The following is a 12,655-nucleotide window of genomic DNA, read 5'->3' on the forward strand; positions in this document are numbered from 1 at the left end:
AAACCACAGCTTTAGGTTTATTTTAACACCCTCACTCCCATTTGTATAGATGAAAATCAAGCAGGAATCATTTCAACCCAAAACTGTACTACACTTACTGGCTTAATATTAGGATTTTAAACCAACAGTTTAAATATTTGTAAATAATTAAACACAAAGAGCTACCACTTTAGAACACTTTTTATATACTAGGCATTATGATAAATATTATCTTAATGTGTTGAATAAATCAGCATGATAAGACCTTACTTTTCACTTTTACAGAAGAAGAAACTAAATTTAAGTAATTTGCTTATATAGTTTCTGTGTAGTAGAGCCAGAATTCATACTTAGGTCTCTGACACCAAAACTCATGCTCATTTTTTTCTTTTTTCTTCCCCCTGCTGCCACCACGGTTTTTTTTTTTTGTTTGTTTGTTTTTTGTTTTTTTTAAGATAAGGTTTCAGTCTGTCTCCCAGGCTGGAGTGCAGTAGTATGATCATAGCTTGCTGCAACTTCTGGGCTTAATCCTCCCATCCCAGCCTCCTTAGAGTTAGGACTACAAGTGCACACCACCATGCCTAATTTTTTTTTTTTTTTATAGAAACAACTCTGTGCTCTTTTGTTGATGCTGTTTAGCCTACTTGGATACCTTGAATCTGTTTACCTTCTGCTTATGTTCCTTCTTTCAAGTTTGTGTTTGGAAAGTGGTAATTCATGACTCAGCTGCAGAATGGGGGCACATATGTCACACATCTTATACGATTTGGGATCTACGTCAGAGGAGCTTAATATTGTGGTTTTGATAATATAATTGAATGTGTGCTTATTTATAGTTGAATACTAAAATCTGAGATTTGTTAATACCTTGGAATTAAAATAGAATTCACTTACCTTGAGTCAGTTAAATAGTTGATTAGCAACTGACTAAAGATCAACAGGGAAATAGTAAAGCATTAGTTTTAAAAAATTAAGTTGTAAGTTGGTAAATGACTAATTCAATTGCAGTCACTGAATGTATACTAGTAATCTCCAGACTCACATACAACCTTGTCCTGGTGGAAAGCTCTGACTGTGGGTTTTGAACATAAGAAAGAGAATGTGAGTGTCTGTTAAAAGCCATCACTCCTCAGATGATCAGTTGTCACGTGTTCCTGCTTCTGACCACTGGGACAGCAATTGGTCTCTAATATACGTATATTCCTTGAAAAAGTAAGGAGTTAATTTTTTGTGCTTATGTAGACTGTTAGTAATTTTATGTGTAGTTTTACTAAATGATTGGATTTAGTAGAATAGATAAACCTTACCACTCTTTTTTTTTTTTCATTCAAGACAGTCATTCCTAACTGATCAAGGTTTAGCTGTTGAACTGGGAAAGGACCTTGGAATTGTAATACAGTTCTCCAGGATTCTATTAGCAGTGAAAGAAAGAAAAATCTTTTTACTATCTTGGCTTCCTCCCTTTAGGCTGTAAACCAGCCCTGGCTACCTGATGTCTTCATGAGTTGATATTCTAAATAATTTTACCCTCAAATAGCCATATAATAGTAAGATTTGGTTGAGTTAGTAACAGAGAAAATATTTATACTTAAACATCTGAGTAGCCACTGGTCTGCAAGCACTGTCATAAGTATTCATTAAGTCTTATTCCTGTCCACAAGGATTGCAAGGATGCAAACAGATGTTAAGAATCAGTGATCACTCGCTGATTGTGTCCTTGCAGTCTCTGGGTGACTGCAAGGCACAAAGGATAGCATGAACCTCGCCATCCTCAACTACATCATTGGCTTAAGCAGGATTTTATAAGACAGTCTGGATACCTCACTGCCAAGTTCCAAATAGCAGATTTTGCTCTCTATAAAATTAATGTGTCTGCTAGAAAAATTGAAACAGAGAAAAGTATGACAGGAGACTGGGCATGGTGGCTCATGCCTGTAATCCCAGCACTTTGGGAGGCTGAGGCAGGTGAATCACTTGAGGTCAGGAGTTGCAGACCAGCCTGGCCAAGGTGGCAAAACCCCATCTCTAATAAAAATACCAAAAGAAAAAAAAAATTAGCTAGGTGTGATGGCATGCGCCTGTAATCCTGGCTACTTGGGAGGAGAATTGCTTGAACCCGGGAGGCAGAGGTTGCAGTGAGCCAAGGTTGCACCATTGCACTCTAGTCTGGGCAACAGAATGAGACTCCGTCAACCGCAACCGCCCCCCCCCCCCCCAAATGAAAAGTATGACAGGAAAAACATGATCCATGATGTTGTTAACAAAAGACTCATACCACCCATTTTAACAGGATCCTTCAAGTTGTTTTGCTGTGCACTTAAAAAAAAAGTTATCAGTGCACCACAAATTTCTGTCCTGCTTTCTTTACTTAATATTATACCATAAGCAACTTCTCATTTTTAAAACATTTTTCTAAGTATATATTGTAAGAATGTATTTACTTGTTTTCTAATGAGTTAGTATTTTTTACTCTTACAGTGTTCAAACAACCGTCACATAGTTTCTTAGCATCCATTAATTTCCTATTTTTTTATGCTCTTTCAACAGAATCAATATTTTTTTCAAAATACTGCCTCTAACTTTTGATCTGAACTGAACCCTTGTTGTTCTCAAGGTGTAAGTCAGATGCCACCAAACCCTTCCAGATTCTTCTCAGACCTGGTTACTTTTTTATTTTTCAGCAGTACTTTAAATACATCTCCTATTAGCCGGGCGTCGTAGCATGTGCCTGTAGTCCCAGCTACTCAGGAGGCTGAGGAGAGAGGATTGATTGAGCTTGGGAGTTGGTGGCTCCAGTGAGTTGTGATTGTGCCACTGCATTCTAGCTTGGGTGACAAAGTGAGACCCTGCCTCAAAAAAAATAAAACTAAAAAAATATATATATTCTATGATATTTATCACATAATTCATTTATGATGACAGAGTAGGTGAAATTAGGAATCATATCAAATTGATTTGGATTACTGTATGGTATCCCTCCTATCCTTTATATTCTGTCCTAGCATCAGCAGACCCGTTATTTAAAAAAATATATATCAGCTGGGCGTGGTGGCTCATGCCTGTAATCCTAGCACTTTGGGGGGCCAAGGTGGGCGGATCATCTGAGGTCGGTAGTTCAAGACCAGCTTGACTAACATGGTGAAACCCTGTTTCTGCTAAAAATACAAAAAAATTAGCCAGGCGTGGTGGCGCGTGCCTGTAATCCCAGCTACTTGGGAGGCTGAGGCAGGAGAAACGCTTGAACCCGGGAGGCAGAGGTTGCAGTGAGCCAAGATCGCACCATTGCATTCCAGCCTGGGCAATAAGAGTAGAACTCCATCTCAAAATAATATCTATATCTATATCTATATCTATATCTACTGCTTGTGTCTTCTCTGTGGTGCTAGGTCCATATCGATCCTGAGACTACTGACATTGGTTTGATTGTTCTTTAGTCACCTTTTGCCTGTATTTTGAAATTTTGAGATTCTGACTTTGATTTAATTTTAGTTTAGGATATTACTGATTTATTCTCTGATGATCTTGTTTTTTTCTTTTAGAATTACAAGCAGAGGCTAGGAATAGTGGCTCATGCCTATAATCCCAGCACTTTGGGAGGCTGAGGTGGGAGGATTGCTTGAACCCAGGAGTTTGAAGCCAGCCTGGGAAACATAGTGAGGCCCTGTCTCTCCAAAAAATAAAACAAATTAGCCCAGTGTAGTGGCACACACATGTAGTTTTAACTACTTGGGAGGCTGAAACGAGAGGATTGCTTGAGCCTTGGAGTTTGAGGTTGCAGTGGGATGTGATCGCATCACTTCACTATGCTTCAGCCTGTGTGATAGAGCGAGACCCTGCATCAGAAACAAACAAACAAAAAGCAAACAGAGAGACCGGGCGCAGTGGCTCACGCCTGTAATCTCAGCACTTTGGAAGTCTAAGGCAGATGGATCACTTGAGGTTAGGTGTTTGAGACCAGCCAAGCCAACATGATGAAAACAGACTATTAAAAATACAAAAATTAGCCAGGCATGGTGGCATGTGCCTATAGTCTCGGCTACTTGGGAGACTGAGGCAGGAGAATTGATTGAACCTGGGAGGTGGAGGTTGCAGTGAGCCGAGATCGCACCACTGTACTTCAGCCTGGGTGACAGAGTGAGTCTCTCTCTCCAAAAAAAGCCTAAAAAACCAAGCAGAGAAATAAACCATACTGATTACATAAGGAGAATAAGCACAACCTTGAGTATGTAACAATTGACATTGACAAAATTGATCCAAAAATAAATTTTAGCTTTGCCTTTTGCTGTCTTCCTCTCATACGTTTCCAACTTTTTCATCTGAAATTTGCTGGTTTTGATAATTAGCTTAGATGCTATGTGGAATGTTGGTAATGAACCTACCTCTAGATTTACTTGCTTGGCCCTGACTGCTCTCCTGAGCTTAGATTCATATAGTCAACACACTATTTATTATTTCCATTTGAGTCTCTGATAGGCATCTAAAACTACTTGTGATTATCCCTTTCCCTTTTTCTATTCTGCCTCTAATCCTGTCTCACAGTAGTACAGGTTGAACATCCCGATCCAAAAATACACAGTGCTTCACAGTCTGAATATTTTGGAGTGCCAATATGATGGCTCAAGGAAAATGATCATTAGAGCATTTGGATTTTGGATTTTTGGATTAGGGCTGCTGAAGTGGTACAGTGCATACATTCAACAATTAAAAAAAACAACTGAAATACTTCTGGTACCAGGCATTTTGGATTAGGAATACTTTCCCTTCTTCCCACCTAATCTTTCAAGCCATAAACTTAAAATCCATCCCTGATATTCATAATCTATCACTTACAAGTACACTGTATAACTTATTTAAGATTATGGCTGTTAGTATTGCAGCTAGACTGTAAACTCCAGGAATGTAAGGATTTTAGTCTCTCTTACTCACTGATGTATTCCATGCACCCAGTACAATGCTTGGTATAAAGTTCTCAGTAAATATATGTTAAACGAATGAATGAATCAATCAGTCTACATTCCTTTCTGTCCCACCAGCTCAAACAAATTATCTTGTTATTACCATGTTCTAAGCCACCATCAGTTGTGGCCAAGATGATTGCAGTAGCTTTTTTTTTTTTTCCTTAAGAGACAGGATCTCGCTATGTTGACCAGGCTACAATGCAGTGGCTTTTCACAGGCATGATCATGGTGCCTTACAGCCCCGAACTGTTGGGCCTTTTGCCTTACACTCCTAAGTTGCTGTGACTACAGATGTGAGCCACTGCGGCCTGGCATGATAGCTTTTAACTAATCTCTCTGCTTCTATTCTTGTACCCTTCAGTTCTTACTCTTACAGAGCAACCAAAATGATCTTTGGAAAACATTTGATCTTTTCACACTCCTACTTAAAACTTCCTGTAGGTTCCCAATCGTGTTAGAATACAATCCTAAGTCCTTACCATGCCAACAAGGACTTAAATGTGTAGTGTTTTAAGCTGTTAAGTTTGTGACTTGTCTCTTGATTAATTCAGATAACTAATAAATTACCTAGCCACATCGGCCTGTTATATTCACTGGCCCCCCCTCTTTCTACAGAGGAGGGAGTTATTCAGGGTGTGTACACCAAGTATAGGAATACTGAGAGCCGTCTTAGATTTGAGTCCACCCTGGCTGGATGCGGTGACGCACGCCTGTAATTTCAGCACTTTGGAGGGCCAAGGCGGGCGGACCCCTTGAGCCCAGAAGTTTAAGACCAGCCTGGGCAACATGGCGAAATCTTGTCTCTACAAAAAATAAAAAATTAGCCGGGAGTGGTAGTGCACGCCTGTAGTCCCAGCTACTCAGGAGGCTGAGTTGGGAGGATCACTTGATCCTGGGAGGTAGTTGGAACCTGCAGTGAGCCAAGATTGGGCCTCTATACACCTGCCTAGGTGATACAGACCGTCTCAATGAAAATAGTTTGCCTGTGATCCTCAAGGATTCACATATGGTCCACTTTCGCTAACCTTTGATACCTAGACATTTTTGGAAGTGTTTCTTTCTTACTTATTTTTTCATTTGTTAGCATTGTTATTGACCCTCCAACTTTGAAATGTTCTTTGAAATAGAACATTTTCTTGTTTCTATTGGACAGTTAGTAAATAAGGAAAGCAACCCTCAGAATTAAACTCAGTGCTGGCAAAGTCCATAGTAGAACATATATGGTGTGTGTTTGCTTGAGTTTTTAAGTATTACTTGAATCATATAAAATTACCTTTTCTTTTTTAAGGTTAAAATATACTTGAATATCTGTAAATCTGGAATTTCATGTAATTCAACTTATTAAGTATAGGTAAGAGTAGAGCAAGGAGGAATACCATTTTCTTTTTCTTTCTCTTTTTTTCTTGGTGGTTGGGGATTGGCAGTGATATTAACAGAATTCAAATAGTGTCAGGTATAAGTAAAACTTCCATCCTAGTATCCACTGTAGTGCTCCTTTTAGTTGAGCAGACCAGCTTTTATTTAGTTCTCAATATCTATAGATTTTGGGAAATAAATGATCTGAAGGAAGAACTAGGATGAGACAAAATATTAATGAAGGGAAAGACTTTACTTATCTATTCTGCTGCTTGAGGAGCCTAAACTATAGAAATTACCCAGGTAAGAAAAGCTTTGGGATCTTTCCAAACTACCCAGAATGGAACTTGGTTATTTCTGTGTATGAGTTGCAGCTGCTGAAATGATTTTAGGTGACCTCGCTAAATAAACTTTATCTTGGGATTTATCAAATAAGGGATGTCACACACATAAACCGTGTGCCTTTTACCTTTATATGAATCATTTGCTGCTGAAAATTTAATTTACTTGATAGGAATCCTGGAGTTTCCTGTTATTCTTTTAGTAACTGATTACTATACTTTTAAAAGCAGTATGTTTTTATTCATATTATATAAAATATATACAATAAAAACATAGTGCTTTCTGTGTGTGTTATATTTAACAATATATCTGTATTCAGTCAATGCCTATTTGTGTAGAATCCAGTCACAAGTCTGTATCTGAGTATTTATAGAAAGTTTGGCCAGGTATGGTGGCACATACCCGTAATCCTGGCACTTTGGGAACCGGAGGTAGGAGGATCACTTGAGTTTCAGAGTTTGAGACCAGCCTGGACAACACAATGAGAACTTGTCTCTACAAAAAAAAAAACCAAAAACAAAACACACACACACACACACACACACACACACACACCAATTACTGAGCATGGTGGCATGTGCCTGTAGTCCCAGATACTTTGTAGCCTGAGGTGGATGGATCACTGGGAGATGGAGGCTGCAGTGAGCTGTGATCACACCAGTGCACCCCAGCCTGGGCAACACAATGAGACCCCATCGCTTAAAAAAAAAAATTAAAAAGCAAGTTTATATTTGATGATGATCATGACATACCCCTAGAGCCATGTCCACACTCTGGCTGCGTGTGTATTTAATATACCAATATATGGTTTATTTGGCAGGTAGTGTGTATGGGAAATCAGGACAATTTCATGCAGAAAGCCTTATTTTTGGTTACTCTTGAAAATTTTGAAGAAGTAGCACTGCTTATCTGGAATTCCTGCATGCCAGTATCTCAGTATCTGCTGTCCCCTGGGTAGTGGCCATTCTCTACCGTTTTTCATAGTCCCTATCTCTTGTTTACATCTGGCCAGTTTTTTTCCCATTTTGTTTCCTTCAGGGGGTATTTCCCTTGCTCTGGAGTCATGTAAGAATGATCATGTTAAGGAAACTTTGTTTTCCATATTTTATTTGTTATTTGAACATTGTGGTTTATGTATGATAGCTCTTAATTGGGCAGAATATAATCAAATCTGATAAGTTAGTGCTAGATAAATACATTTTATATCTAATGACTGATCTTAACTTGCACGATCTTTATGGTCTACCTTAAATTTTCTAAAAACTCTGTCAAGTTAATATCGGTCACCAACCACCAAATGTCGTTAATTTTATAGGAGATTATTTTTTGGTGGAAATCTTGAATGAAAATTCACTAGCTACCTGAAGTTTCCACTGAGTCAAAATTTTAGAGCTTTTCTTTCCTGCAGCAGTATTTCTTTTTAAATTTTCTTTCTACTATGTAGAGTAACAGTGTAATACCAATGTAAGTGATATTTTATCACAGGTGTTAGTAGTTCACTTGTTTTTGTCTTTAATCTTGTTTTTGAGGTAGGTGGTATGGAAGAGGATTAAAATACACATTCATAAAAGTACATAAAACTTAAAGGTAGAGTTTAACAAATAATTTTAAAGCAAAAAAAAAGTTTCAAACCAATTTAAAAAAAAATTACATGGCATGTCATAATTTCCTCTCTCCCCAGAAATAATACTATCTGCCTTTTAAAAGTCATTTTCCTGCTTCTCTTTATAGTGTTGCTAAACATGTATATACCTCTATTGACTAATATGGTCCAGTTTTGCTGGTTTTGGATATTTGGATAAATGGAGTCATACTTTATATATTGTTCTTAATCTTTTACTCAGTACCATTTATGAGGGTCATCTAAATTGTGTTATGCTGGTTTTTTATTCTGTTTCTGTACAGGAAAATTTTCTGTGTATGAAAGTTTCATTATTGATCAATTCTATTAATGAACAGTTGGGTTGTTTCCAGTTTTTGGTTATTAAAACTATACAACTATGAACGTTTTTGTTCATGTACCCTGGGGCACATTTTCATTATTTTTTTCCCAGAAGTACATCTAGGAGTGGAATGGCTGGGTCATAGGTCATGACTGTTTCCAAGCTTACCAGCTAATGCCAAATTGCTTCCCAAAGTGGTTGTACCAGTTTACATTTCTACCAGAAAGAGAATGAGAATTTTGTAAGCCCTGCATTGTTACCAATGCAAAAATACATCTATAAGAAACAAAAACGTTTCTTGGGCATATTTTCTTTTAAATGCAATAAGCAGTACACACAAGCATATATTGCACTAGAAGAAATGGTTGATATATTTTGCTTAGGATTAGTATTATAGAAAAGACAACCATCTGTTTAGCTTTGGAGGTAGTTAAGTAGTTCGTGTTATCAGCTGTTCTACACCTCTGCTCCCTCCCAGCCTTCATAGTTGAGAAGGTAGCAATTTCTTTCAAATAATGGGAAAATGTACGTTGTTTTCTTTGCATGATAACTTCTTGCTACTACCTTTAAAGAAGATGGATTTCAACAGTATGACCTGAAATTGAACAGTTTAGCAAGAGAGAAGAACCCTTAGCTAGATAGTATAAGATTCGTTAATCATTAATTTAGGAATATTTTACAAGAAGTATTTAAATTTTAGTCTAAATTTGATTTTTATCTATGACAATTTTATTAGCCTTTGTGGCATTTCTTTCGGATAAGATTGTGCTAACTATTTCTGTTCTGTATAATTTCTAGTTAAAGATGGTATACCTTTTTTCCCTGGCAGAGACATTAAGCCCTGTAACAAATACACTAAAAGCAAATATGGAATGCCTAATGCAGTGTGACATATGTAATAGAGGATCTTATTTGAATTGAATAGAGCACAGTGAAGCTGAGAGATTATTATATGTAACAGCCTTTTTCTAGGAAGAATTTCTTAGAAATTCTAGTTCTTCTATTATTTTGATACAGACTTATTTTCTTTGACCTGCTTTTATTAGTAGACATCCCCCAATTTAGGAGGAAGTGCCCTTTTAGAATATCTGATACCAAAGGATTACTAGTTTGGCAGAACTATTTAGAGTTGCAAAGGATGCATACCATAGGCATATACCCATGAAAGTTGTTTTTCATTGGTGTTTCCTTTAAGGAAGTTTTTTATGTAGCAAGAGAATACCACTTTTGGCTTTGGCACAATGCTTTTTCTCTTTCTCTCAAACATTTGTGTTTTATGGGGGCAATATAATAGTTTTCTGACAAACCAGTGGATACTCATTTTATTTGTAATGATTTAATTTGTTCTTTCAGTATTCTTTAGTATATGTCAGTACCTCTTTACAGTTCTGTAGGAAACATAGCTTACAATCTTTACAACTCTGCAGATGTATTTTTCTTTACAACTCTGCAGTGTACAGGTTTATTTTTTTTATGTATTTATTTCAGTTATGTTACTTCATTTTCCCATTAGTTGGTATTTCTACCTGTTTTTGCCATCATGTGAAATGCTGCTGGATATATCTTTAAGTTCCTAATTTTTGAGGTGAGATTTTCTTTAGGGTATGTACTGTAAAGTGAAATAATTTTGGAGTGATGGTTTTGAAGCATTTACTTGGTGACACATTGTTCTATAATCCTGGGAAGATAGTAACCGATTTACAGTATCTTGTCTGTGTCCTGCTTCCTTAGATCTCTGCCAATAATGGGGCAAAGTTTTTTTAACTTACTTTTGTTAGTTTAGTTGATAAACATATAATGTATTTTAATATTTTTTATCAATAGTATTTAAAAACTTTTCTATACTATGATTTATTGTCATGGGCAAATTTGATATTTAATTTTTATCAGAATAAATCAGAACACTGGTGTAAGATTTTATATAGTTAACTTCTTTGCTCTCTTTTTATTTTTACTTTATTTCACTGTACAGAATTTTTCCCATGTTAAAAATGTGTATTCATATTGAGGTTTTACTTTAGCAAAATATCAAAATAATTAATTCTAAAACATGGGAAATAATATAAATTCATAAGCTTTATTGGTAAGAAATTTACTTATAAGAACTCTTCATTTCTGATTATTAATTTTCTAAAGTAGATGTTTAAATAGCAATCCAACTTTTTTCCTTTGAAAAATTTCCTTGGTGAGGCCGGGCATGGTGGCTCAAGCCTGTAATCCCAGCATTTTGGGAGGCTGAGACGGGCGGATCACGAGGTCAGGAGATCGAGACCATCCTGGCTAACATGGTGAAGCCCCGTCTCTACTAAAAAATACAAAAAACTAGCCTGGCGAGGTGGCGGGCGCCCGTAGTCCCACCTACTCAGCGGGCTGAGGCAGGAGAATGGCGTAAACTCGGGAGGCGGAGCTTGCAGTGAGCTGAGATCCGGCCACTGCACTCCAGCCTGGGCGACAGAGCCAGACTCCGTCTCAAAAAAAAAAAGAAAAGAAAAATTTCCTTGGTGAGATTTATATACGCTGTTACATTTCATGGTAAACTTTATACCCTTATAAAGGTAATAGTCACTCAAAATTGGAAACAAAATTTTCCCAAGAAAAAAGATTCCCAAGAAAATCGTAATCGAAGTTATTTACAAAACAAGGATGAAACTAGTTACAATTATTTGTAGCATAATTTATGTGTCTTTTAACTCATAAGCTTTTGGTTCTAGTTAGTTCTGTGTGAGTCCATTTGATTTCAGTATTGGGATCGGGTAGCTGATCCTGAAGATGTTTCTGTCTGTTTAGAGTACCAGGGACTAGATTTTCTTTAGACCTTTTGACTGAATGAATTCCAGGCCATTTTCCTTTTTCCCTGGGCAGAGTTTTTAACTTTATGACAAAATTCAGAAGACCTATGAACTGAAAATAGAGAATATGTCTAATGATGAATTTTAGCATTTCTTTGTATTATGACTATAGACAACAATTGCTGTTAGTTATTATATTTAATGCACCAATAAAGAACATATATTACTATGTCAGGAATGTGTTTTAATATTTTTATACCTGTATTTCAATATAGATCACTTGTCATAATCCTATATATTTTATGCATTTAATAACATGATTCTGAGAAGTCTGTATTTTATGCTAGATTGGCAAAGGGTTCATGTTCCTCTCAAATTTAAGAACTATTGCTTAAGGAGAATGGCTTCTTTGATTTTAGCAGAGTACAGAACTGCCCGTAATTCATGAAAGTTTGCAAAACCATCAGTGTTAGTCTGGATTAGACTATGAGAGGGAAGAGCTGGCTAGGATTGATTGGTAGACACTTCCACTAGGGGTCTGAGTAAAGTGGTTTCATATCTGTCATGGGCTGATGAGCAATTTACTGCCTGCAAAAATTGGAGAAAATAAAATTTTTGGTTACATAAAAACATGCTGATTTTTTTCAGTTGTATAAATTTATGATTATTGTATTATATTAGAAAATGTAAATGAAAAAATAAAGAAATACCTGTGATGCTTTCTGTTAAGATTTTGGTGTGTCTCCTTACAGATCTTTAAAAATATTATATATACATGTTTTTAGATGTGTATGTGTATATTATATACATACATTAACAAATATGTGTATAGAAATATTCCTACACATGTGTATGTATACATATGTTTAGATGTCCTTTTTAAAAATTTTTTAGTATTTAAAGAGATAGGGTCTTCCTCTGTCACCCAGGTTATAGGACAGTGGTGTGATCATAGCTCACTGTAATCCTTGAACTCCTGGGCCCATGCAGTCCTTTTGCCTCAGCTTCCCAAGTAGCTATGTCTACAGGTGTATGCCACCATGCCTAGCTAATGAAAAAAATATTTTTTTAAAAATAGAGATGAAGTCTTGCTGTGTTGCACAGGCTGGTCTGAAACTTCTGTTCTTTTTTTTTTTTTTTGAGACGGACTCTTGCTCTGTCCCCCGGGCTGGAGTGCAGTGGCACGATCTCGGCTCACTGCAAGCTCCGCCTCCTGGATTCACGCCATTCTCCTGCCTCAGCCTCCTGAGTAGCTGGGACTACAGGCGCCCGCCACCACGCCTGGCTA

At 36.9% G+C, this 12,655-nt stretch overlaps 1 protein-coding gene across 2 annotated transcripts in view; it reads left to right on the forward strand.

Annotated features, from left to right (window-relative positions):
• Positions 1-12,655, forward strand: part of EIF4G3 (eukaryotic translation initiation factor 4 gamma, 3) — a 374,612-nt gene that overhangs the window by 116,259 nt on the left and 245,698 nt on the right. The gene's annotated exons all lie outside the window — the stretch shown is intronic.

This window comes from Colobus angolensis, unplaced genomic scaffold, assembly GCF_000951035.1.
Source record: "Colobus angolensis palliatus isolate OR3802 unplaced genomic scaffold, Cang.pa_1.0 Scaffold130, whole genome shotgun sequence".
Classification (NCBI taxonomy): Eukaryota; Metazoa; Chordata; class Mammalia; order Primates; family Cercopithecidae; genus Colobus; species Colobus angolensis.